Source organism: Schistocerca piceifrons, chromosome 10, assembly GCF_021461385.2.
Source record: "Schistocerca piceifrons isolate TAMUIC-IGC-003096 chromosome 10, iqSchPice1.1, whole genome shotgun sequence".
Classification (NCBI taxonomy): domain Eukaryota; kingdom Metazoa; phylum Arthropoda; class Insecta; order Orthoptera; family Acrididae; genus Schistocerca; species Schistocerca piceifrons.
The window spans coordinates 19,614,429-19,638,754 of record NC_060147.1 but is presented as its reverse complement, the minus strand read 5'-3'; positions in this window follow the sequence as shown (position 1 = coordinate 19,638,754).

The following is a 24,326-nucleotide window of genomic DNA, read 5'->3' as shown; positions in this document are numbered from 1 at the left end:
TGCAATTTTTATTTGCCCACCAACTGGGCTTTTGGTGGAAATGACACACCACAGGCAGCATGATGTCCACGTGTGGAGAGGGGGGGGGGGGGTTGAGGAAGAGGACAAGTTGCTCTTCTATTGGTATGTATTCAGGCTTTGTAGTTTTGTAAAGATTGTTCGTTAGAGTTCATATAAGAATGTAGCATTTTATTTCCAAAGTGTAGTAAATCTTTGTTTTCTCACAGGAGAGGGATCAGATTACGAGGCTGCAATTTTTATTTGCCCATCGTCTGGGCTTTTGGTGGAAAGGACACACCACCAGCAGCATGATGTCCATGAGATTGCGGTAAGGGATTGGTAGGGAGAGGAGGAAGACAAGTTGCTCTTCTATTGGTATGTACTCAGGCATTGTAGTTTTGTAAAGATTGTTCGTTCAAGTTCATATAAGAACATAGCATTTTATTTCCAAAGTGTAGTAAATCTTTGTTCTCTCACAGGAGGGAGATCACATTATGAGGCAGTAATTTTTATATTCCCATGACCTCGGCTTTTGGTTGAAATGACACACCACAAGCAGCATGATGTCCACGAGATGGTGGTGTGGGGGGGTGGGGGGCGGAGAGGAAGAGGACAAGTTGCTCTTCTATTGGTGTGTACTCAGGCTTTGTAGTTTTGTGAAGATTGTTCGTCAAGTTCATATAAGAACATAGCATTTTATTTCCAAAGTGTAGTAAATCTTTGTTTTCTCACAGGAGAGGGATCAGATTACGGGGCTGCAATTTTTATTTGCCCATCGTCTGGGCTTTTGGTGGAAATGACACACCAGCAGCATGATGTCCATGAGATTGCGGTAAGGGATTGGTAGGGAGAGGAGGAAGACAAGTTGCTCTTCTATTGGTATATCCTCAGGCATTGTAGTTTTGTAAAGATTGTTCGTTCTAGTTCATATAAGAACATAGCATTTTATTTCTGAAGTGTAGTAAATCTTTGTTTTCTCACAGGAGGTTGATCACATTACGAGGCTGGAATTTTTATTTGCCCATCAAGTGGGCTTTTGCTGGAAATGACAACCACAAGCAGCATGATGTCCACGAGGGGGGGGGGGGGGGAGGGGAGAGGAAGAGGACAAGTTGCTCTTCTATTGGTATGTACTCAGGCTTTGTTGTTTTTTAAAGATTATTTGTTCAAGTTCATATAAGAACATAGCATTTTATTTCCAAAGAGTAGTAAATCTTTGTTTTCTCACAGGAGGGTGATCACATTACGAGGCTGCAATTTTTATTTGCCCATCAATTGGGCTTTTGGTGGAAATGACACACCACAAGCAGCATGATGTCCACGAGAGGGTGGGTGGGTGGGGTTGTGGGCGGGGAAGAGGACAAGTTGCTCTTCTATTGGTATGTACTTAGGCTTTGTAGTTTTGTAAAGATTGTCCATTCAAGATCATATAAGAACGTAGCATTTTATTTCCAACGTGTAGTAAATCTTTGTTTTCTCACAGCAGGATGGTCAGATTACGGGCCTGGAATTTTTATTTGCCCATCGTCTGGGCTTTTGGTGGAAATGACACACCACCAGCAGCATGATGTCCACGAGAGGGGGAGGGGCGGGGGGGGGGGGGGGGTGGCGGGGAAGAGGACAAGTTGCTCTTTTATTGGTATGTAATCAGCCTTTGTAGTTTTGTAGAGATTGTTCGTTCATGTTCTTATAAGATCGTAGCATTTTATTTCCAAAGTGTAGTAAATCTTTGTTTTCTCACAGGAGAGTTACCACATTACGAGGCTGCAATTTATATTTGCACATCACTGGGCTTTTGGTGGAAATGACACACCACCAGCAGCATGATGTCCACGAGAAGGTGGGGGGGGGGGGGGGCGGGGGGAAGAGGACAAGTTGCTATTCTATTGGTATGTACTCAGGCTTTGTAGTTTCGTAAAGATTGTACGTTCAAGTTCACATAAGAACATAGCATTATATTTCCAAAGTGTAGTAAATCTTTGTTTTCTCACAGGAGGGTGATCACAGTACGATTCTGCAATTTTTATTTGCCAATCAACTGGGCTTTTGGTGGAAATGACGCACCACTAGCAAAATGATGTCCATGAGAGGGCGGTGAGGGGTGGGAGCAGAAGAGGGCAAGTTGCTCTTCTATTGGTATGTACTCATGCTTTGTAGTTTTGTAAAGATTGTTTGTTCAAGTTCATATAAGAAAGTAGCATATTATTTCCAAAGTGTAGTTTTCTCACAGGAGGGTGATCACATTACGAGGCTGCAATTTTTATTTGCCCATCGACTGGGCTTTTGGTTGAAATGACACACCACATTCAGCATGATGACCACGTGAGAAGGGAGGGGGAGGGGGGGTTCAGGAAGAGGACAAGTTGCTCTTATATTGGTATGTACTCAGGCTTTGTAGTTTTGTAAAGATTGTTTGTTCAAGTTCATATAAGAACGTAGCATTTTGTCTTTAAAGTGTAGTAAATCTTTCTTTTCTCACAGGAGGGTGATCTCATTTGAGGCTGCAATTTTTATTTGCCCACCAACTGGGCTTTTGGTAGAAATGACACACCACAGGCAGCATGATGTCCACGTGAGGAGAGGGGGGGGGGGGGGGGTTGAGGAAGAGGACAAGTTGCTCTTCTATTGGTATGTATTCAGGCTTTGTAGTTTTGTAAAGATTGTTCGTTAGAGTTCATATAAGAATGTAGCATTTTATTTCCAAAGTGTAGTAAATCTTTGTTTTCTCACAGGAGAGGGATCAGATTACGAGGCTGCAATTTTTACTAGCCAATCAACTGGGCTTTTGGCTGAAATGACACACCAGCAGCAGCATGATGTCCACGAGAGGTGGGTGAGGGGGGGGGAGCGGAAAAGGACAAGTTGCTCTTCTATTGTATGTACTCAGGCTTTATAGTTTTTCAAAGATTGATCATTCAAGTTCATATAAGAACGTAGCATTTTATTTCCAAAGTGTAGTAAATCTTTGTTTTCTCACAGGAGGGTGATCACAGTACGTGGCTGCAATTTTTACTTGCCCATCAACTGGGCTTTAGGTGGAAATGACGCACCACCAGCAGCATGATGTCCATGAGAAGGGCGGAGGGGATGAGAGGAAGAGGACAAGTTGCTATCCAATTGGTATGTACTCAGGCTTTGTAGTTTTGTAAAGATTGTTCATTCAAGTTCATATTAGAACGTAGCATTTTATTTCCCAAGTGTAGTAAACCTTTGTTTTCTCACAGGGGGGTGATCACAGTACGAGGCTGCAATTTTTATTTGCCCAATAACTGGGCTTTTGGTGGAAATGACACACCACCAGAAGCATGATGTCCACGAGAAAGGTAAGGGGGGGGATTAAGAGGACAAGTTGCTCTTCTATTGGTATTATCTCAGGCTGTGTTGTTTTGTAAAGATTGATCATTCAAGTTCTTATAAGAACATAGGATTTTATTACCAAGTGTAGTAAATCTTTGTTTTCTCACAGGAGAGTGATCACATTACGAGTCTGCAATTTTTATTTGCTCATCAACTGGGCTTTTGGTGGAAATGACACACCACCAGCAGCATGAAGTCCACGAGTGGGTGGTGGCGGGGGGGGGGGGGGGGGGGGGGGGCGAGGAAGTGGACAAGTTGCTCTTCCATTGGTATGTACTCCGGCTTTGTAGTTTTGTAAAGATAGTTCATTTAAGTTCTTATAAGAACGTAGCATTTTATTCCAAGGTGTATTAAATCTTTGTTTTCTCACAGGAGTGTGATCACATTACGAGGCTGCAATTTTTCCTTGCTCATCAACTGGGCTTTTGGTGGAAATGACACACCACCAGGAGCATGATGTCCACGAGAGGGGGGTGATGGGAGGGAGCGGAAGAGGACAAGTTTCTCTTCTATTGGTATGTACTCAAGCTTTGTAGTTTTATAAAGATTGTTCGATCAAGTTCATATGAGAACGTAGCATTTTATTTCCAAAGTGTAGTAAATCTTTGTTTTCTCACAGGGGGGTGATCACAGTACGAGGCTACAATTTTTATTTGCCCATCAACTCCCCTTTTGGTGGAAATGACACACCACCAGCTGCATAATGTGCATGAGAGGGAGGGGAGGGAGCGGAAGAGGACAAGTTTCTCTTCTATTGGTATGTACTCAAGCTTTGTAGTTTTGTAAAGATTGTTCGATCAGGTTCATATAAGAACATAGCATTTTTATTTCCAGACTGCAGTAAATCTTTGTTTTCTCACAGGAGGGTGATCACAGTACGAGGCTTTGATTTTTATTTGCCCATCAACTGGGCTTTTGGTGGAAATGACACACCACCAACAGCATGATGTCCACGTCAGCAGGGGGGGAGGGAGGGGGGGGGGGGAGAGGAAGAGGACAAGTTGCTCTTCTATTGGTATGTACTCAGGTTGAATAGATTTGTAAAGATTGTTCGTTCAAGTTCTTATAAAACGTAGCATTTTATTTCCAAAGTGTAGTAAACCTTTGTTTTCTCACAGGAGGGTGATCACAGTACGAGGCTCCAATTTTTATTTATCCCATCAACTGGGATTTTGGCTGAAATGACACACCAGCAGCAGCATGATGTCCGCGAGAGGTGGGTGAGGGGGGGCTGCGGAAAAGGACAACTTGCTCTTCTATTGTATGTACTCAGGCTTTATAGTTTTGTAAAGATTGTTCTTTCAAGTTCATATAAGAACGTAGCATTTTATTTCCAAAGTGTAGTAAATTTTTGTTTTCTCACAGGGGGGTGATCACATTACGAGGCTGCAATTTATATTTGCCCATCAACTGGGCTTTTGGTGGAAAAGACACACCATCAGCAGCATGATGTCCATTAGAGGGTGGGTGGGGGGGAGGGGGGGGGGGAGTGGAAGAGAACAAGTTGCTCTCCTATTGGTATGTACTCAGTCTTTGTAGTTTTGTAAAGATTGTTCATTCAAGTTCATATAGGAATGTAGCATTTTATTTCCAAAGTGTAGTAAATCCTTGTGTTCTCAAAGGAGTTTTAACCCAGTACGAGGCTGCAATTTTTATTTGTCCAACAACTGGGCTTTTGGTAGAAATGACACACCACCAGCAGCATGATGTCCACGACAGAGAGGGGGGGGGGGGGTTGGGGGGGAGACGAGGAAGAGGACAAGTTGCTCTTCTATTGGTATGTACTCAGGCTTCGTAGTTTTGTAAAGATTGTTCATTCAAGTTCATATAAGAACGTAGCATTTTATTTCCAAAGTGTAGTAAATCTTTGTTTTCTCACAGGAGGGTGATCACAGTACGTGGCTGCAATTTTTACTTGCCCATCAACTGGGCTTTTGGTGGAAATGACGCACCACCAGCAGCATGATGTCCATGAGAAGGGCGGAGGGGATGAGAGGAAGAGGACAAGTTGCTATCCAATTGGTATGTACTCAGGCTTTGTAGTTTTGTAAAGATTGTTCATTCAAGTTCATATTAGAACGTAGCATTTTATTTCCCAAGTGTAGTAAACCTTTGTTTTCTCACAGGGGGGTGATCACAGTACGAGGCTGCAATTTTTATTTGCCCAATAACTGGGCTTTTGGTGGAAACGACACACCACCAGCAGCATGATGTCCACGAGAAGGGTAGGGGGGGATTAAGAGGACAAGTTGCTCTTCTATTGGTATTAACTCAGGCTGTGTAGTTTTGTAAAGATTGATCTTACAAGTTCTTATAAGAATATAGGATTTTATTACCAAGTGTAGTAAATCTTTGTTTTCTCACAGGAGAGTGATCACATTACGAGTCTGCAATTTTTATTTGCTCATCAACTGGGCTTTTGGTGGAAATGACACACCACCAGCAGCACGAAGTTCACGAGTGGGTGGTGGCGGGGGGGAGGGGGGGGGGGGGGGCGAGGAAGTGGACAAGTTGCTCTTCCATTGGTATGTACTCCGGCTTTGTAGTTTTGTAAAGATAGTTCATTTAAGTTCATATAAGAACGTAGCATTTTGTTTCCAAAGTGTAGTAAATCTTTACTTACTCACAGGAGAGTGATCACATTACGAGGCTGAAATTTTTATTTGCCCAACAACTGGGCTTTTGATGGATATGACACACCACCAGCAGCATGATGTCCATGATAGAGGGGGGGGGGGTTGGGGGGGAGAAGAGAGGAAGAGGACAAGTTGCTCTTTTATTGGTATGTACTCAGGCTTTGTAGTTTTGTAAAGATTGTTCGTTCAATGTCATATAGCATTTTATTTCCAAAGGGTAGTAAATCTTTGTTTTCTCACAGGAGGGTGATCACAGTACGAGGCTGCAATTTTTATTTTCCCATCAACTGGGCTTTTGGTGGAAATAACACACCACCAGCAGCATGATGTCCCCTTGAGGGTGGTGAGGGGGGGAGGGGAAGAGGACAAGTTGCTCCTTTATTGGTATGTACTCAGACTTTGTAATTTTGTAAAGATTGTTCGATCAAGTTCATATAAGAACATAGCATTTTATTTCCAAAGTGTTGTAAATCTTTGTTTTTTCACTGGAGGTTGATCACAGTACAAGGCTGCAATATTTATTTGCCCATCAACTCGGCTTTTGGTGGAAATGACACACCTCCAGCAGCATGATGTCCACGAGAGGGGAGTGAGGGGTGGGAGGGGAAGAGGACAAGTTGCTCTTCTATTGGTATGTATTCAGGCTTTGTAGTTTTGTAAAGATTGTTCATTAGAGTTCATATAAGAACGTAGCATTTTATTTCCAAAGTGTAGTAAAGCTTTGTTTTCTCACAGGAGGGTGATCACATTACGAGGCTGCAATTTTTACTTGCCAATCAACTGGGCTTTTGGCTGAAATGACACACCAGCAGCAGCATGATGTCCACGAGAGGTGGGTGAGGGGGAGCTGCGGAAAAGGACAACTTGCTCTTCTATTGTATGTACTCAGGCTTTATAGTTTTGTAAAGATTGTTCTTTCAAGTTCATATAAGAACGTAGCATTTTATTTCCAAAGTGTAGTAAATTTTTGTTTTCTCACAGGGGGGTGATCACATTACGAGGCTGCAATTTATATTTGCCCATCAACTGGGCTTTTGGTGGAAAAGACACACCACCAGCAGCATGATGTCCATTAGTTGGTAGGGGGGGAGGGGGGGGGGGAGAGAGGAAGAGGTCAAGTAGCTCTCCTATTGGTATGTACCCAGGCTTTGTAGTTTTTTAAAGATTGTTCGTTCAAGTTTCATATAAGAACGTAGCATTTTGTTTCCAAAGTGTAGTAAATCTTTGTTTCCTCACAGGAGGGTGATCACAGTACGAGGCTGCAATTTTTATTTGCCCATCGACTGGGCTTTTGGTGGAAATGACACACCACCAGCAGCATGACGTCCACGAGAGGTGGGTGAGGGGGGGGAGCGGAAAAGGACAAGTTGCTCTTCTATTGTATGTAATCAGGCTTTATAGTTTTTCAAAGATTGATCATTCAAGTTCATATAAGAACGAAGCATTTTATTACCAAAGTGTAGTAAATCTATGTTTTCTCACAGGAGGGTAATCACATTACAAGGCTGCAATTTTTATTTGCCCATCAACTGGGCTTTTGGTGGAAAAGACACACCACCAGCAGCATGATGTCCATGATAGAGGGGGGGGGGTTGGGGGGGGGGAGGAGAGGAAGAGGACAAGTTTGCTCCTCTATTGGTATATACTCAGGCTTTGTAGTTTTGTAAAAATTGTTCATTCAAGTTCATATAAGAATGTAGCATTTTATTTCCAAAGTGTAGTAAATCTTGGTTCTCTCACAGGAGGGTGATCACATTACGAGGCTGCAATTTTTACTTGCTCATCAACTGGGATTTTGGTGGAAATGGACACACCAGCAGCAGCATGATGACCACGAAAAGAGGGGGGGGGGGGGAGGAAGAGGACAAGTTGCTCTTCTATTGGTATGTACTCCGGCTTTGTAGTTTTGTAAAGATATTTCATTCAAGTTCATATAAGAACATAGCATTTTATTTCCAAAGTGTAGTAAATCTTTGTTTTCTCACAGGAGGGTGATCCCAGTACGAGGCTGCAATTTTTATTTGCCCATCAACTGGGCTTTTGGTGGAATTAACACACCACCAGCAGCATGATGACCTCGTGTGGGAGGGGCGCGGGGGAGAGGAAGAGGACAAGTTGCTCTTCTATCGGTATGTATTCAGGCTATGTACTTTTGTAAAGATTTTTTGTTCAAATTCATATAAGAACGTAGCATTTTATTTTCAAAGTGTAGTAAATCTTTGTTTGCTCACAGGAGGGTAATCACTTTACGGGGCTGCAATTTTTATTTGCCTGTGCCTGTTAACTGGGCTTTTAGTGGAAATGACACACCACCAGCAGCATGATGCCGTGAGTGGGGGGGGGGGGGGGGGGGAGGAAGAAGACAAGTTGCTCTTCTATTGGTATGTACTTAGGCTTTGTAGTTTTGTAAACATTGTTCGTTGAAGTTCAAATAAGAACGTAGCATTTGATTTCCAAAGTGTAGTAAATCTTTGTTTTTCTCACAGGACGGTGTTCACATTACGAGGCTGCAATTTTTATTTGCCCATCAACTGGGCTTTTGGTGGAAATGACACACCACCAGCAGCATGATGTCCGTGAGAGGGGGGTGGGGGGGGGTGGGGGGGAGGAAGAAGACAAGTTGCTCTTCTATTGGTGTGTACTGAGGCTTTGTAGTTAGGTTTAGTAAATCTTTGTTTTCTAACACTAAGGTTATCGCATTACAAGGCTGCAATTTTTATTTGCCCGTTAAGTGGGCCTTTTGTGGAAATGACACACCACCAGCAGCATGAAGTCCACTAGAGGGAAGGGGGGGGGGGGGGCAGTGGACGACGACAAGTTGTAATTCTACTGGTATGTACTCAGGCTTTGAAGTGTTTTAAAGATTGTTCGTTCAAGTTCATATAAGAATGTAGCATTTTATATCCAAGGTGTAGTAAATCTTTGTTATCTCAAAGTAGTGTGATCGCATTACAAGGCTGAAATTTTTATTTCTCCATCAAGTGCGCTTTTGGTGGAAATGACACACCCACCAGCAGCATGATGTCCAGGAATGGGTTGGGGGTGGGTGGAGGGAAGGGGAACAGGGCAAGTGGTTATACTTTTGGTATGTACTCAGGCTTTATAGTATTTTAAAGATTAATCGTTCAAGCTCATATAAGAACGTAGCATTTTATTTCCACGGGTGTAGTAAATCTTTGTTTTCTCACAGTAGGGTGATTGCATTACAAGGCTGCAATTTTTATTTGCCCATCAAGTGGCCTTTTGGTGGAAATGACAGACCCACGAGCAGAATTCTGTCAATGAGAGGAGGGGAATGAAAGACAACAAGTTGTTATTGTACTGGGATGTACTCAGGCTTTATAGTGTTTTAAAGATTGTTCGTTCAAGTTCATGTAAGAACGTAGCATTTTATTACCAAGGTGTAGTAAATCTTTGTTTTCTCACAGCAGGGTGATCACATTACAAGGCTGCAATTTTTATTTGCACATTAAGTGCGCTTTTGGTGGAAATGACACACCACCAGCAGCATGATGTGTAGGAATGGGTTGGTGGTGGGGGAAGGGAAGGGGAAGAGGACAAGTGGTTATTCTATTGGTATGTACTCAGGCTTTATAGTATTTTAAAGATTGTTCATTCAAGTTCATACATAGGAAAGTAGCATTTTATTTCCAGGGTGTAGTAAATCTTTGTTTTCTCACAGCAGGGTGATTGCATTACAAGGCTGCAATTTTTATTTGCCCATCAACTGGGCTTTTGGTGGAAATGACACACCACCAGCACCATGATGTCTACAAAAGTGTTGGGGGGGGGGGGGGGGAGGGAAGGGGAAGAGGACAAGTTGTTATTCTATTGGTATGTACTCAGGCATTATTGTATTTTATAGATTATTCATTCAAGTTCAAATAAGAACGTAGCATTTTATTTCCAAGGTGTAGTAAATCATTGTTCTTCTCACAGGAGGGTGATCACATTACGAGGCTGCAATTTTTTACGAGGCTGCAATTTTTATTTGTCTATCGACTGGGCCTTTTGGTGGAAATGACACACCACCAGCAGCATGATGACCTCGCGAGGGGAGGGGCGGGGGGGGGGAGAGGAAGAGGACAAGTTGCTCTTCTATCGGTATGTATTCAGGCTATGTACTTTTGTAAAGATTGTTCATTCAAGTACATATAAGAACGTAGCATTTATTCCAAGGTGTAGTAAATTTTTGTTTTCTCACAGCAGGGTGATCATATTACAAGTCTGCAATTTTTATTTGCCCATCAACTGGGCTTTTGGTGGAAATGACACACCACCAGCAGCCAGCAGCATGATGACTACGAGATTGTTTGGCGGTGGTGCGGGGGGGGGGGGGGGGGGGGGGGGGGGGAAGAGGACAAATTGTTATTCTATGGTATATACTCAGGCCTTATGATAATTTAAAGATTGTTCGTTCAAGTTCATCCAAGAACGTAGCATTTTACTTCCAAGGTGTAGTAAATCTTTGTTTTCTCACAGCAAGGTGATTGTATTACAAGTCTGCAATTTTTATTTGCCCATCTAGTGGCCCTTTGGTGGAAATGACACACACCACCATGATGTCCACGAGAGCTGGGGGGGGGGGGGGAGCGGAAGAGGACATGTTGTTATTCTATTGGTATGTACTCAGGCTTTATAGTTTTTTAAAGATTGTTCGTTCAAGTCATATAAGAATGTAGCATTTTATTTCCAAGGTGTAGTAAATCTTTGTTTTCTCACAGCATGGCGTTCGCATTACAAGGCTGCAATTTTTATTTGCCCATCAAGTGGGGTTTGGTGGAAATGACACACCACCACCAGCATGATTTTCACGAGAGGGATTGGGGAAGGGAAACAGGACAAATTGTTATTCTACTGGTATGTACTGAGGTTTTATAGTGTTTTAAAGATTGTTAGTTCAAGTTCATATAAGAACGTAGCATTTTATTTCCAAAGTGTAGTAAATCTTTGTTTCCTTACCGCAGGGTGTTCGCATTACCAGCCTGCAATTTTTATTTGCCCATCAACTGGGCTTTTGGTGAAATGACACACCAGCAGCAGCATGATGTCCACGAGAGTGGGGGGGAAGGGGGGGGGGGAGGGGGGGGGGGGGAAAGGACAAGTAGTTCTTCTATTATTATGTACTCAGGCTTTATAGTGTTTTCAAGATTGTTCCTTCAAGTTCATATAAGAATGTAGCATTTTGTTTCCAAAGTGTAGTAAATCTTTATTTCCTCACCGCAGGGTGTTCGCATTACAAGGCTGCAATTTTTATTTGCCTATCAACCGGGCTTTTGGTGGAAATGACACACCACCAGCAGCATGATGTCCACGAGACGGAGGGGGGGAAGAGGACAAGTTGTTCTTCTTTTGGTATGTACTCAGGCTTTATAATGTTTTAAAAATTGTTCCTCCAAGTTCATATAAGAATGTAGCATTTTACTTCCAAGAACGTTTTCTCCTCACGGATCACACTCGTGCAGTGATACATGAACATGCGAGGTAGTATAATGAGTGTACAGACCTCCAATTAGTCTGTCTGCATATGTCGGCTCCAGTCTGTATCAGTCTGCATTAGTCTTTATCAGTCTGTCTGAGTTCTACATATTTCTATACCAGTCTATAGTTAAGTTTCAGTTTGCACATAATAAGATTACCATATTCCTTTATATAGTCATGAAGATAAATGTATAGACACTTTTGTCAAGTCTCTGAGGTATGTGTGAGAATAAGATTAACGTACCAATACCAAAGGAACTTCAGATTTTCGATTGTAAATAGCATTGAGAACCAAGGTAAGTATTTTTATGCTTGTTATTATTTTCATAAACGTGTGTAAAAATTAATCAAGTTCTGTTTAAAGTTGTCACCGTCAATCTGCTACTCTAAGCGTGCAAGTGGCATTTCTATCGTCTGACATAATGGCAGAAGATAAACACGAGACATATTGCTGACACTTGCCTCTTTCGTTAGAGCGACAAGTCAAATAATCTGATGGTATGTGAACCGAAGGTCTTACAGTAAGCACACCACAGTTAAAATGTGATAAACTATTCTGGATGACATCTGGCAAGCATGAGCAATTTTATGCACTTTCAATTGGTGAGCATCCGTGACCATTTTGTGCACTTTTGCAGTGATTTCTGGAGTAGTGATACATTTTGGCTGACCACTGTGCAGATCATCATCTAAGCTATCCCCACCAAATTTAAATTCATCTGTTGACTTGACAAAAGTTGAATATGAAGGAGCGGAGACCCCCAGTGTGGAAATCAACATGAATGTCCTTTGCTTTCATACCTTTCTTTACGAAGTACTTAATCAGTTCTCGAATCTCGATTTTATTTATTTATTTATTTATTTTTGTTTTTTTTTTACACACATTTGAACATTTGATTGATAGAGTTGTTAGAAATCCTCCTGAGGGATAACGTACTGAAATCTGTCCAACTGATGCATTAGATCATCAAAATCCTTAGCTGGTTGAAGGTCCCTGCCCATAATGCTCCAAACGTTCTCAGTTGGGAGGGAGAATCCGATGATCTTGCTGGCTAAGGTAGGATTTAACAAGCACAAAAACAAATAGTAGAAACTCTCGCTGTGTGCGGGTGGGTATTATCTTGCAGAAATGTCTGTCCGGGATGGCTCGTCACGAAGGGCAACAAAACTGGGCGTAGAATTTTGTCGACGTACTGCTCTGCTGTAGAGCTTCCGTCGATGACGACAGATTAATAGGTAGAGGAGTACCAGTTCTGTGGCCTGTATATTCTCCTGACCTCAATCCAGTGGATTATTATCTCTGGCAGCACCTTAAAGAATTGGTCTATGCAGCAGAACATCTAGATGCAGAAACTTTTCATTGGCATCTTGTAGAAACCTGTGAAACCATTTAGAATGGTCGGCGATTGTTTGATAAGGTCTAACAGCCAATGCAATGAGTGCATGCATTTTTAAAAGCAAATGGTGGACATTTCGAGCATTTATTATTAGCTTATATGTTGCCGAGCTCCAGTCACCTAAATTGTATATGTTGATTAATAACTCAAAAATGAAGGATTTTCAGACGCAAAGGATGTATCATAATTAATGGTGTAAACACATGCAGTTGAAGGTATGTGATACTAGTAGCAAAGAATCTTAAGTATATAGGTCTGCAAACAACACATTTGCAAGATAATTGTGACTTTGTGGGCACTAAGTACCACTAACTTGATTCTGTGTAATCATCATCCAGGTTATGAAAAGGTAAGAATACTGTACAACATGAAGAAAAGTTATTAGAGACAGTTTAGTTGAAGTATAAGTGTGTTGAATGAACACGACTACTCGTAGTTAAAGGTGGTGTTCAGTGTTGTCTTTCTGCCCGGATGCAGGCTGGTACCCATCCCCACAAAGAATTTAAAGTCTTTTCAAATGCATCTGGATCACTTTGAAATTCTTGACAAGCATTAACAACTATCTACTCCAATTCTTCAACTGTGTTAACCAAGTGGCAGTCACTGTACCCTTAAGTTGGCTCCAAACACAGAAATATGTGGGGTTCACAGAAGGGGATCTTAGAGACCACAGTACAGGTTCTCCTCACCCAATCACATCTTTGGCCATATCAGTGCATTAGTCATCTCACCGTAGCAGCAAAACGTGCTGGTGCTCCATTATACATGTACCACATCATCTGACGTCACTCTAAGGAAACATCCTCAAATACTTTTGCAAGATGACATCACAGAAATTGAAAGTAATTCTATGCATTGAGATTGTTTTGGCAACATTCATGGCCCAAGAGTCGTGTACGGGGTTGGAGACCAGATGACTCCAAACTTGAAGTTGTGATAATGGAACAAACTATCATGAGCACATCCTACGTCAGCTGTAAATAAAATGTTTTTGTCAAATGTAGGATTGCATACAGAATGTTGTTGCATCCACTGACAAGATGGGAAAGCCTCCTTGTCGAGACTCCTGTAGAATGCGCCACTGTTTCCAGCTGTTTACAAGCACAGATGTAATGTGTGCAGACCTACCCACTCCCACTGCATGTGCGAAGCTAACAGTTTCTCGGAGATGTTGATGCACCCACGTAAACGTTTGACTCTTGGAGTGCCTTAGAGCAGAATATGCGTCTCGGTGCAAGTGTGCAGCCTCCTGTGCATTGATGTTAGCCCTACCATATGGGAAATGCATGTCTACATATTCCTCATTAGTATAATTTTCCACATTACCAGCAACACGTAGGATGCAACTGTCACTCGGTAGACAGCTGTCGTGAGTGCCACTCTGACTGTGTACTGTACTGTCATATCCATTCTGTTTACAGTTCCACACCTCAAACATGTAAACAAAGACCACACCACAGAACAGCATGTGATGTTTACACAGAATCATGACAGTAGTGACTGGTAATAACAAAGTCACAATTATATTGCAAATGGTTCATTTTTTCAGACCTATGTTTACTGAGACTTTAGTGCTTCTAGGATTGTGTACTTTCAACTTTGTGTTTATACTATTAATCGTGATACATCCTACATATTTGTATGAACTTACTAAGTTTTTTCTTTCTTTCTTTTTTTTAAAAGTTAGTAAAAGTATTTGTGGAAACCCTGTATTTGGCATGCCTTAAAGCAACTTGCAAATGCTCTTACTTCCAACTGCGGACATTATGGGGTCTGTAGATGGTGTTACACAGTGTTAATGTGATACATGTGGGGGTGACTACTTTTGTTTGTTCAGTGTGTTTATCATACTGAATAACTAACTCCTGAATTCCATTATCATAAAATTCCAGCATCTGGTTTGGCAAGTATTGCTAAATGTCATTGTCATGGAAACTGGTCCTGGATTTATTTATTTATTATTTTTTGCAGGAACTACTGGTAACCACTAGGCACCAGATGAGGTTGTAGGTTTATCAAGTTGTTCCGAGCAGTATAAGCAATGAAGTCTTGTGTCTGTTCAGCTGTATGGCAGTGTCGTGAAGCAAAATAAATCTCCCTATTGAGCTTTCCACATCAAGTGTTTTGAATGCTCCATACAAATTATACAGTGTCGTACAATACTGAATTAATTACGTTAGCCTGTGGCGAAAAATATCCATAAGCAACAATATCCCATCACAAACCAGTGTGTGCATACATAATTTTTTTGCACTCCAGTTGTTAAATTGAAAGCCACTTTTATTGGTGATCTTGAAATCCTTCATTCCATGAGTCATTTTCTGGATTCTGGTTTAATATCAGCCATCCATATTTCATCTGTAGCTAAAACTGGATTTAAACATTCAACAGCTTTATTACTATACTGCTCAAGGAAATTCAGAGTATTGGCTACTTGATCACTTTTGTGTTCCTCACCCAGCATTTTTGAAACAGTATGTATACAACTTCTGGTAGTTCAAGTGTTCTGTAAGAATTTTGTAAAGAAAAATTCTCAAGTTTGAGGAAATTCTTTAGATAAGGACAGAATCGTAAAGAGTCTTTTTTCTCGAACTTTTGCACCGAACCATCGTTCATAACAGATTGTAGCCCATGTTGCACTTCATCGTAAACATTTGAACACTTTAAGCCATTTTCTTAGCATTCGATTACTTGTAGCATTTACTCCACACATTTCATTATACTCAGAGAAATATCTGCAGAATGGTGTTGGAGGATAGCTAACACTTGCAAGCACTCAGTTTGCATCGTTGTCTGCAGCTTTGCAGTGGCCATGTTTAGAAACAGTACTTACATAAAAAACACACATTTTAACCTGCATCCCGGTGTAAATATGCTTTTAACCTGACCAATATCAGGGCTCCTGGTTCTTGCCAGTGTACAGCAGTGGCTGACAAAGAAACTCCACAATGTAGGCACCTAAAACTTTGTCATCTTCAACATTTTAGAATTCTTATTGGTACTTTTCTCTTCTTGCCTATAGTTTGTAGCCATTTTTTTGTTTATTTGTTGTCTCTTAAACTGTTGCATCACTGTAATTTTATCAGTCAGTTTTTTAGATTTCTGTAGAAGATTGGTTTCTAAAATTTTCAGAGACTGAACAATTTTAATTCCTTAAGACTTTGTTTCATGTATTAATAAATACTGTAACTGTATTAGACTTACTGTATTGTAATTAGTCATTCAATATTTCTGTTTTTAGTGGCTTCTTAATAAAATGACGGAAATGATAAAGAAGTGAAAATAATCTCTGGTGGGCTGAAGGCTGCAACATCTTCCTGTCGCTGCTCACGTTACGAGGGAATGCGAGCAAGAATTGCCGTGTCTCGGCCACTGTTCCTTTTGCTTTATATTAACAGTACAAATGCTAACTTAACAAAGCAATTATGCTTAAATTTTCTCTGAAAAGTATTCCAGCTTTTTAGGAAATGTCTGAAATGTGTAAATGAGGTCACTTATTTTGGCTCTGGTAGTGTTTAGCTGCCTTTTGGCAAATGTTTATGCAACAATGTGCACTGTGTTGATTTTATTTTTTGGAAAAGGGCTGGTGTGACATGTGGAGTGAGTGAGTGTTGGTTGCAGTTTTTATGCATGGTTGTTGCAGATTGAAATATGCTGACTAGGGGAATGAAATAATAATGAAAGTAATTGTTTGACATTGTTACTTAAGAGGAACTATTTACTGTTCATTGTTAGTTGTTGACTGATATGAGAAATGTTAAATCATATTGTGCTGGACTATTCAGTTGCATTACAACATACCAAGGAACAATGGGGCACAAGAGTGTCAATTTCTTTATTTTATCTACAAATTTATTTATTCATTGCTGCCTTTTGTGATTCAGATGCTTACAATGTTTAACCAAAGTGTCTGAATCAGGTAGTTTCTTCACACACCAAAGTTTAATATTTTGGTACTGTTTGTTTTGTTACTGAGAGTATGTATGTAGTCATATTTTTGAGAGTGCTTAGCTTTTTAAAACAATGTTTGCACAAGTCACCCGGAAAAAAAGACTAGAATATATCTTTATTTTTTGATACTGAGCCTTTTTACAGCATACTAGAAATCTGTAGTACTTAATTTATAGCATCCACTCTCATGTAGTCGTCCTAAGTTTAATTGCACTGTCTATGTGGAGGAATGTGTGTCAACGTTTGTTTGCTTTTTGGATAACAGGGCTTTCTGTGGAACATTGCATAAAGAACACAAATTAAATGCTTTTGTTGTATTCAGTATGGTTGCAATGAAGGACATTAAAGAACAGTTCAGAAACAAGTGGTACTCTGTGTATTTAAATATGTTCTCTCCCTTTCCATAACCCATTACATCTGTTGCTTTGGACATTATACTTTCTAGAGTAATAGTACTTTTAACTCCTTCCTTTTGAAACCATATACAGACTGATTATGGTAGCGCCTTTTACATTTAAATTAATGTTTACATTACTCCACAGTAATGATCATGGGAGACAGCAATACCAGCTGCCACCAAAATTTGAGGGCAGCCTTTTAGGTTTCTTACCAAAATATTGTCATCAACATTTTTTTTGTACAAATTATTTCATTGTTTCTCAAAATATTCGTCTTTAAAATTTATACACTTTGGTCACCACTAGAACAGGTTTTGGAAAAATTGTTTCTGTTCTAATGTTGAAACCTCAAAAACATGACTTTGGAAGGACTCAACATCTTGAGGTGATGTAAATACTTACCAAGCTGTCTTTGTTTGACTTACAGGGACAAAAAGAAGTCAAATCGTGGTAACTCAAGTGCCTACAGGTGATAACAGTATTTAGAGGAAAAACAATCAAATATATCAACTTTTGGATGTGGTGACATCATGATTAAGAATTTTGTGTTGGTCCTGGTTGCTTTTTCTGATTTAATCATTGACTTGTGGCAATCAAATTGTTTTACACCATTTGGCAGTGACTGTCTCTATATCATCAGAAACAAAGGTCACATCATCTCCAGTGTAACAAAAGTAACAAGCCATAGTTTTCTTAGAAGTGTCTCGGGAACAAGCAACTTAAATGTCCAATTTCTTGGAATGCCCAAAGAGTTGACTGCTGCACAGTTTACATCATGGACAAATATATCGAAGTTTTGTCTTGTGTTCCAATGTTGTATAGAGATTCTTTATCTCCTGAGTCAAACTATTTTAGCATCTCCTTACACCAATTGAAGAGAACCTGTTTTTGAGATCTTTTTTACAGCTAAATGTTCATGTAAAATTGTATAGACAGCAGCCTTAGATGTGCAAAAATGGTTCATCATCCACGTACATGAAAATCATCACTGACAGAAGAGAGATTGTAATTTTCTGCAAAATGATTTTAAACAGACTTTTCCAAAGGTTATTGATTATTGAAGTTGAACATGTCAATCAAAGGCATTTTCATGGAGTGAGACCTTTATGAAAATTGTAAAAAGTCATACTACGAAAATGTTCATATGAAATTTCCAGTTTTATAACATTGCTTCTTCAAACACACACTGTAGACAAACTGCCAGGGTTAATTCTGAGCTGCCATTGTTTTGACAATAGCGAATGACTGATTTTTCTTGAAGCAACTGCAGTGTCACTTTTCAATAGTGCCTTCAAGAAAAAATTTGTAAAATAGTAGAGACAGACATCCTAAGCACTGGCACCTTCTCCCAAATGTGTCATTTACAACACACTGTTATCAGTCAGCTTCATCCTCAGCCAGTAGGACGTATTGTGAATGTGGCATCATTGCAACTAGATGCACACTCTGCCACATGCTTGTCACTACGACCTCCTCCTGGGAAGGATCTGTAATATATGACTTGGACAGAATTAATATGAATTGATACAAAATTATTAATTGAAAAGGCATTGTTCATAAATTTCTACTAATAGAACAAACGTTGCTGACCATTAAAACGAAACAAGTAGCAGGATAACAAATACTAAAATTTTACTTGTTGCCTTTACACAGTACAGTGCTGAGGATACAGAATCAGTCCATGCTCAACAATTCACAGTACCAATATGTTAAAAAAAAAAAGACATATGAAAGTGAAATTTCTCAGGGTATTGTATCTCAGATTATACTGATCACAGAGATAGGGGGGCAAGTGTTTTCGATAGCCTTTGGTCTAGTGACCATTTTATACCTATCAGAAGAAAGGGCGTGCTGTAGTGGACCTACAGTACTGGATCAAAATATGAACATTACACACTTTCTCCAGCCCAGGCAAAAGGAGCAAATCTGTTAGTTTGTTCTACATTAGGTGTAGACTTTAGGCAGCTTATAAAAGCGTGATTTGTTCATCAACGTTTTCTGAGGAAATGCTGAGAAACGCATGAGTTTAGGGCATGAAAAGTAGCAATTGTGAGGATGGGCACTTCTACAATTGCTGTCAAAATCTTTACCATACATTCTTAAAATGGTATTCTCAGGGAACTTTGAACCTTTTTTTCGTTATCATTATTCGTCACCAAGAACCAGAGGTTCAAATTTACCATACTTAAGCACATAAAATGTGCACATAACATCTGGTCCTAGCCATAATTGTAGTTTTAACTGGCATAGTGGGTGCAGGACAAGGGTTATAGGATCCTGAGACACCAAATTATATTTGTAGTCAGAATTTTTCCTCCAATAAAACTTTGATGCACTGTCTCAGTATAATTGGAAGTTCTGGGGAGAATTAACAGTGCCAACTGCAAATTTGCCATTGCCTTATGGGCTACTACTGGATACACAACAAAATTCTTTGTTTGCATTTCAGATAATATGGACAGCACCTGTTACATTTCTGATGCACTAGAGCCCCGTGTTCGTTCTTTGTGGTCACCGTGATTTTATCTTTGGAGAAGATAACACAAGACCTCACACTTCCCGCCTCATCCTACATACCTCGATACAGAAGGTGTTGAACTATCGCCCTGGCCAGCACTTTCTCCACATTTCTTGCCCATTGAAAACATCTGATCACGGGTTACCAAGAGAGAGGTACACCGTCACTCATCAGCCACAACAGCTGATAATATGTGGCACGGGGTTGTAGTAGCAGGGAATTATGTACCCACATCTGTTCTTTAAGTTCAGTTTAGCTATATGCCAATCTGGGGTAGAGCCATTGTTGCTGCCTCTTTGTGCTAAATTCCCCACTGTGTACATCCTCAAGTCACCTAGAAACTTAAACCACCGGGAAAACGCCCTTGTCACAACATAAAAAAGGATAATGTGAACTTCCACACATTAATACATCCATAGTTATCTATGCTGCTATAAGAGTACAAAAACAAGCCATTGTTTAACCTTGTTACCAAAAATCTTCAAAAGTAGTAGTCAAATTTGTTTCAAATTCTTACATGATACTGTAATAAACATTGGGACAGACATAAGTGTTTCTATTTTTTTTTAATCTGTCTGTCTCACCCATTATATTTGCCACAGTAATCTTGTTACAACACATACTTGTTTTTTTGAACATCACCCATAACTTTGTAATTCAATATGTGAATGTGAATCGCAACTTGACAAGTCTGACTGGCAGCTCAGAATACTAACTACAACACCCACATTACAATATTCCTCTGTCTTCTAACATCTATACAGTCATTGTTCAATTTTGGCATTTACTATTAGGAAAACCTGTTCCTCTGACGTAGGCCAACCACTACACTGAACGTCAATATTGTGCCTCCACAGGTACTTCCTCTCACAAAGCTACTGTGACTGCCTCCCCATCTTTAAGGTATGCTTCCTCCACATGGCTTGCCACATTAAAATAAATAAAATGTTCACACAGCAGTTGTGATCCCTTATGTAATAATTCATTACACCATTTCATCAATCATGTGTACCATTCATCAGAAAGGCGAAAGTAAGATTACACATCACTCTTCCAGAGTAAGCAGTCTTTTCATTAAGAGACTTTTTCGTATAAATGTTCTCACAGATACGAAAATCATTACTGAAATCATCCAAAATAAAAGACTTCACTGTACAGGGTCATAGTATATTCCTAGATTCCTCATGTAAAGTTGGCTCTAGAAATTTGGTAAGTAGGCCTCTCAGGATGGTTTGCGTCTGCCTTCAAGCACTTGCCACTAGAGCTTTTTCAGCATCTCTCTGACACTGTCCCAGGGGCAAAAGAAACCATTTGTGCTGCCCTTCTTTGCATACATTCATATTTCCTATTAGTCCTACTTGGCACAGGTCTGACACACATGTGCAATATTCTAGTGAGTGATCCATAAACAGTCGCTATTATAGGATTTCCCTAATATTCCGTAAATGAACTGAAGTCTGCCACCTGATTTACCTACAGTGGATCCCACATCATTCTCTTTCATATCTCTGCAAACTGTTACACCTAGGTATATGCATGAGTTAACTGATTGAAATAGTGACTCTCAGCTATTTTACTCACAGGATACACTTTGTGCAATGCACTGTTTTATATTTCAGAACATTTACAGCAAACCTTTGCACCACTTTGTCATCTTGTTGACATCCGACTGCAGCTTTCTTCAGAGAGTACTTCACTATAATATAATTGCATCATCAGCTAAAACAAAATCTGAGGTTACAATTAATGTGGTGTGGTAGGTCATTTATATACAGAGTGTTTCAAAGTTTTTGCATCAGATGTCTAGGGGTGATAGATTTCATCAAGGGGACCGACTTCTGTTAGAGACAAAACTTCGAATGACACTTCCTGGCACACTAGATGTCCTTCAGTAATCAGTGACCCAGAGTGATGAGATTTCATTAAACTAGGACACTCTGCTAACAGTGCCTGCTGTAGGGGAATTTCTCCCTGGACAAATGTCTAATGCACCAAAATTTAAAGGTGCATTTTAGCTACAAGTGTGAAAAAATATTGATGTGTTAAATGCTTAATGGTAGAAAAATATTGTTACATGCAAACACAAAATGGAAGCAACTCATTACAAAAACATCATATTACAAATGAAAATATACATTTAATTTTTAATCTCTGCCCACCTACAACCATCTCAGCCAGTCAGCCTAGGCTAGTATTAATAGGACCATGATTACAAAAAATATAATAAAACTATTTAAAAAATAAAATAGAAATAAACAATGTCACTGCTAGAACTGTTCGTTGCCTGGACAAATCTGTTCACTGTCACCGACTTCAATATAATTGGCTGATACAGATGGAAACTTATCAACTTCACCTACATCATTCAATGGTAATGATGAGCAGTGGTCATTCTTTCAACCACAGACTGGATTGTAATGCAGCAGTCACTGGACCATTTGATGCTGTGTGATGCCAGGAGACTTCCATTCATTGTAGACGTAGAGAGCTTATTTATCTTTTTATTTATTTATTTAGCCATCCGTGGACATTTTCAAATGTATGGATATTGTCACTTTTTGTACATTCATATATTTATACAGTTTGCTGTTACATTTAGTTAAACATTGTGACATGTAAGTTATTTACAATCCTTATCAAAAGTTACATACAGCTAAATATTGTGAAACAAAAGCTATTTACAATCATTTTGTACTAAGGAATTCACTTATAGTGTAAAAGCAATGTTCCTGCCAAAACAATTTAAGATTTTTCCTAAAACGGTACATGTTATCTGTGTCTTTTATTTTCTGTGACAGTTTATTATACAGTTTTACACCTTCATGCATGAAGCTATTTTGAGTCTTATCTTTATTGTTTGTAAATTCTGAGCACTGTTTCCCCAGAAAATAATACCATAACTGGTTACTGAATGAACATAACTATAGTATACAGTTCTCAAACATTCATTACTGCATGCGGATACAAGGACTCTAAGTGCATAACATGTTGTGGATATCTTTTTTGAGAGTTTCGTAGCATGTTCATTCCACTTCATTTGGCTGTCAATGTATTTTGTTGTAGGCACAATATCTATGGAGATGTTATCTAGTTTTAAATTTTTTTACCATTTTCTTCTTTAAGTTTAGCACTACACTTTTGAAGATTGGAAATAAGCATTCAATGTATTAAATTTTGGCAAAATCCACTTTATAAACTGGAAATACAGTTTAAGAAATTGATCACAGGCAAGTTTAAGGTCGTTAAGGCCTTACCTTTACTGCTGCTCACTGTTCTATAATAAATAAAATTAATGCAGCCTACTTTTGAAGATTGGAAATAAGCATTCATTGTATTAAATTTGGGCAAAATCCGCTTTATAAATTGGAAATACAGTTTAAGAAATTGACCACAGGCAAGTTTAAGGTCCTTAAGGCCTTACCTTTTCTGCTGCTCACTGATCTATAATAAATAAAATTAATGCAGCCTACTTGTCTAACTTTCATTTGACACAGGAAGAAATGAAAGCCAACGTCTCTGCACCGAATGTAGTATTTTATGTACTTTAAGCTGCATTTTTCTTTTTTTCTTTTTTTTAAATTGATCTAGCTCACATTGTCTCTCACAACTTTGTTACAAGTAATTATGTATATCTCTTGCAAGTTCATCACGACGACTGGGAAGTGCCTTCCATTCATAAATATCACATAAGTGATTTGAATGACAATCACATTTTGTTTATGTTATTCCAGGAAGAAACACTTTTAATCGAATGGACACTGAATTGATTCCCAGCTGAAGGATTTTCACCATCTGAGCCATAACTAATGATATTTTCTAATGAAATATTATGCTGTACAAGGCTTGAGGCATTGTTAGCTGCAATAGGCAGAAGATACACATTTCTGCCATGCGGGGTAGCTGCACGGTCATAAGCATATTGTCGCGGTCTGTGCGGCTCCCCCCGTCGGAGGTTCGAGTCCTCCGGTTATTTTTTTTTTTTTTTTTTAAATTTCTGGTGCTCAACATTTTAGTGATTTTCCGAGTGTTTGCAGTATTCTTCTACGGCATGCCAGTGTAGAAGTGTGCACAGAAACATCTGAGTGAAAAATCTGTGCAATGTGCAACGATTATTTATAGACAGAATCTGGCTTTGGAATTTTCCTTTGTGTGGAGCTGTGAGTGTAAGATTTATGTGCTGATTTGAAGTTCTAGATTCACATGTTTTACTTTCACGTCACTTCTGCATATTCTTTCATTGAGTGTATAAATATCAATTTGTATTGTGACTTAACAAACGAAAGCGCTGGCACGTTGATAGACACACAAACAAACACAAACATACACACAAAATTCAAGCTTTCACAACAAACTGTTGCCTCATTAGGAAAGAGGGAAGGAGAGGGAAAGACGAGAGGAAGTGGGTTTTAAGGGAGAGGGTAAGGAGTCATTCCAATCCCGGGAGCGGAAAGACTTACCTTAGGGGGAAAAAAGGACGGGTATACACTCGCACACACACACATATCCATCCACACATATACAGACACAAGCAGACATATTTAAAGAGAATGAGTTTGGGCAGAGATGTCAGTCGAGGCGGAAGTGCAGA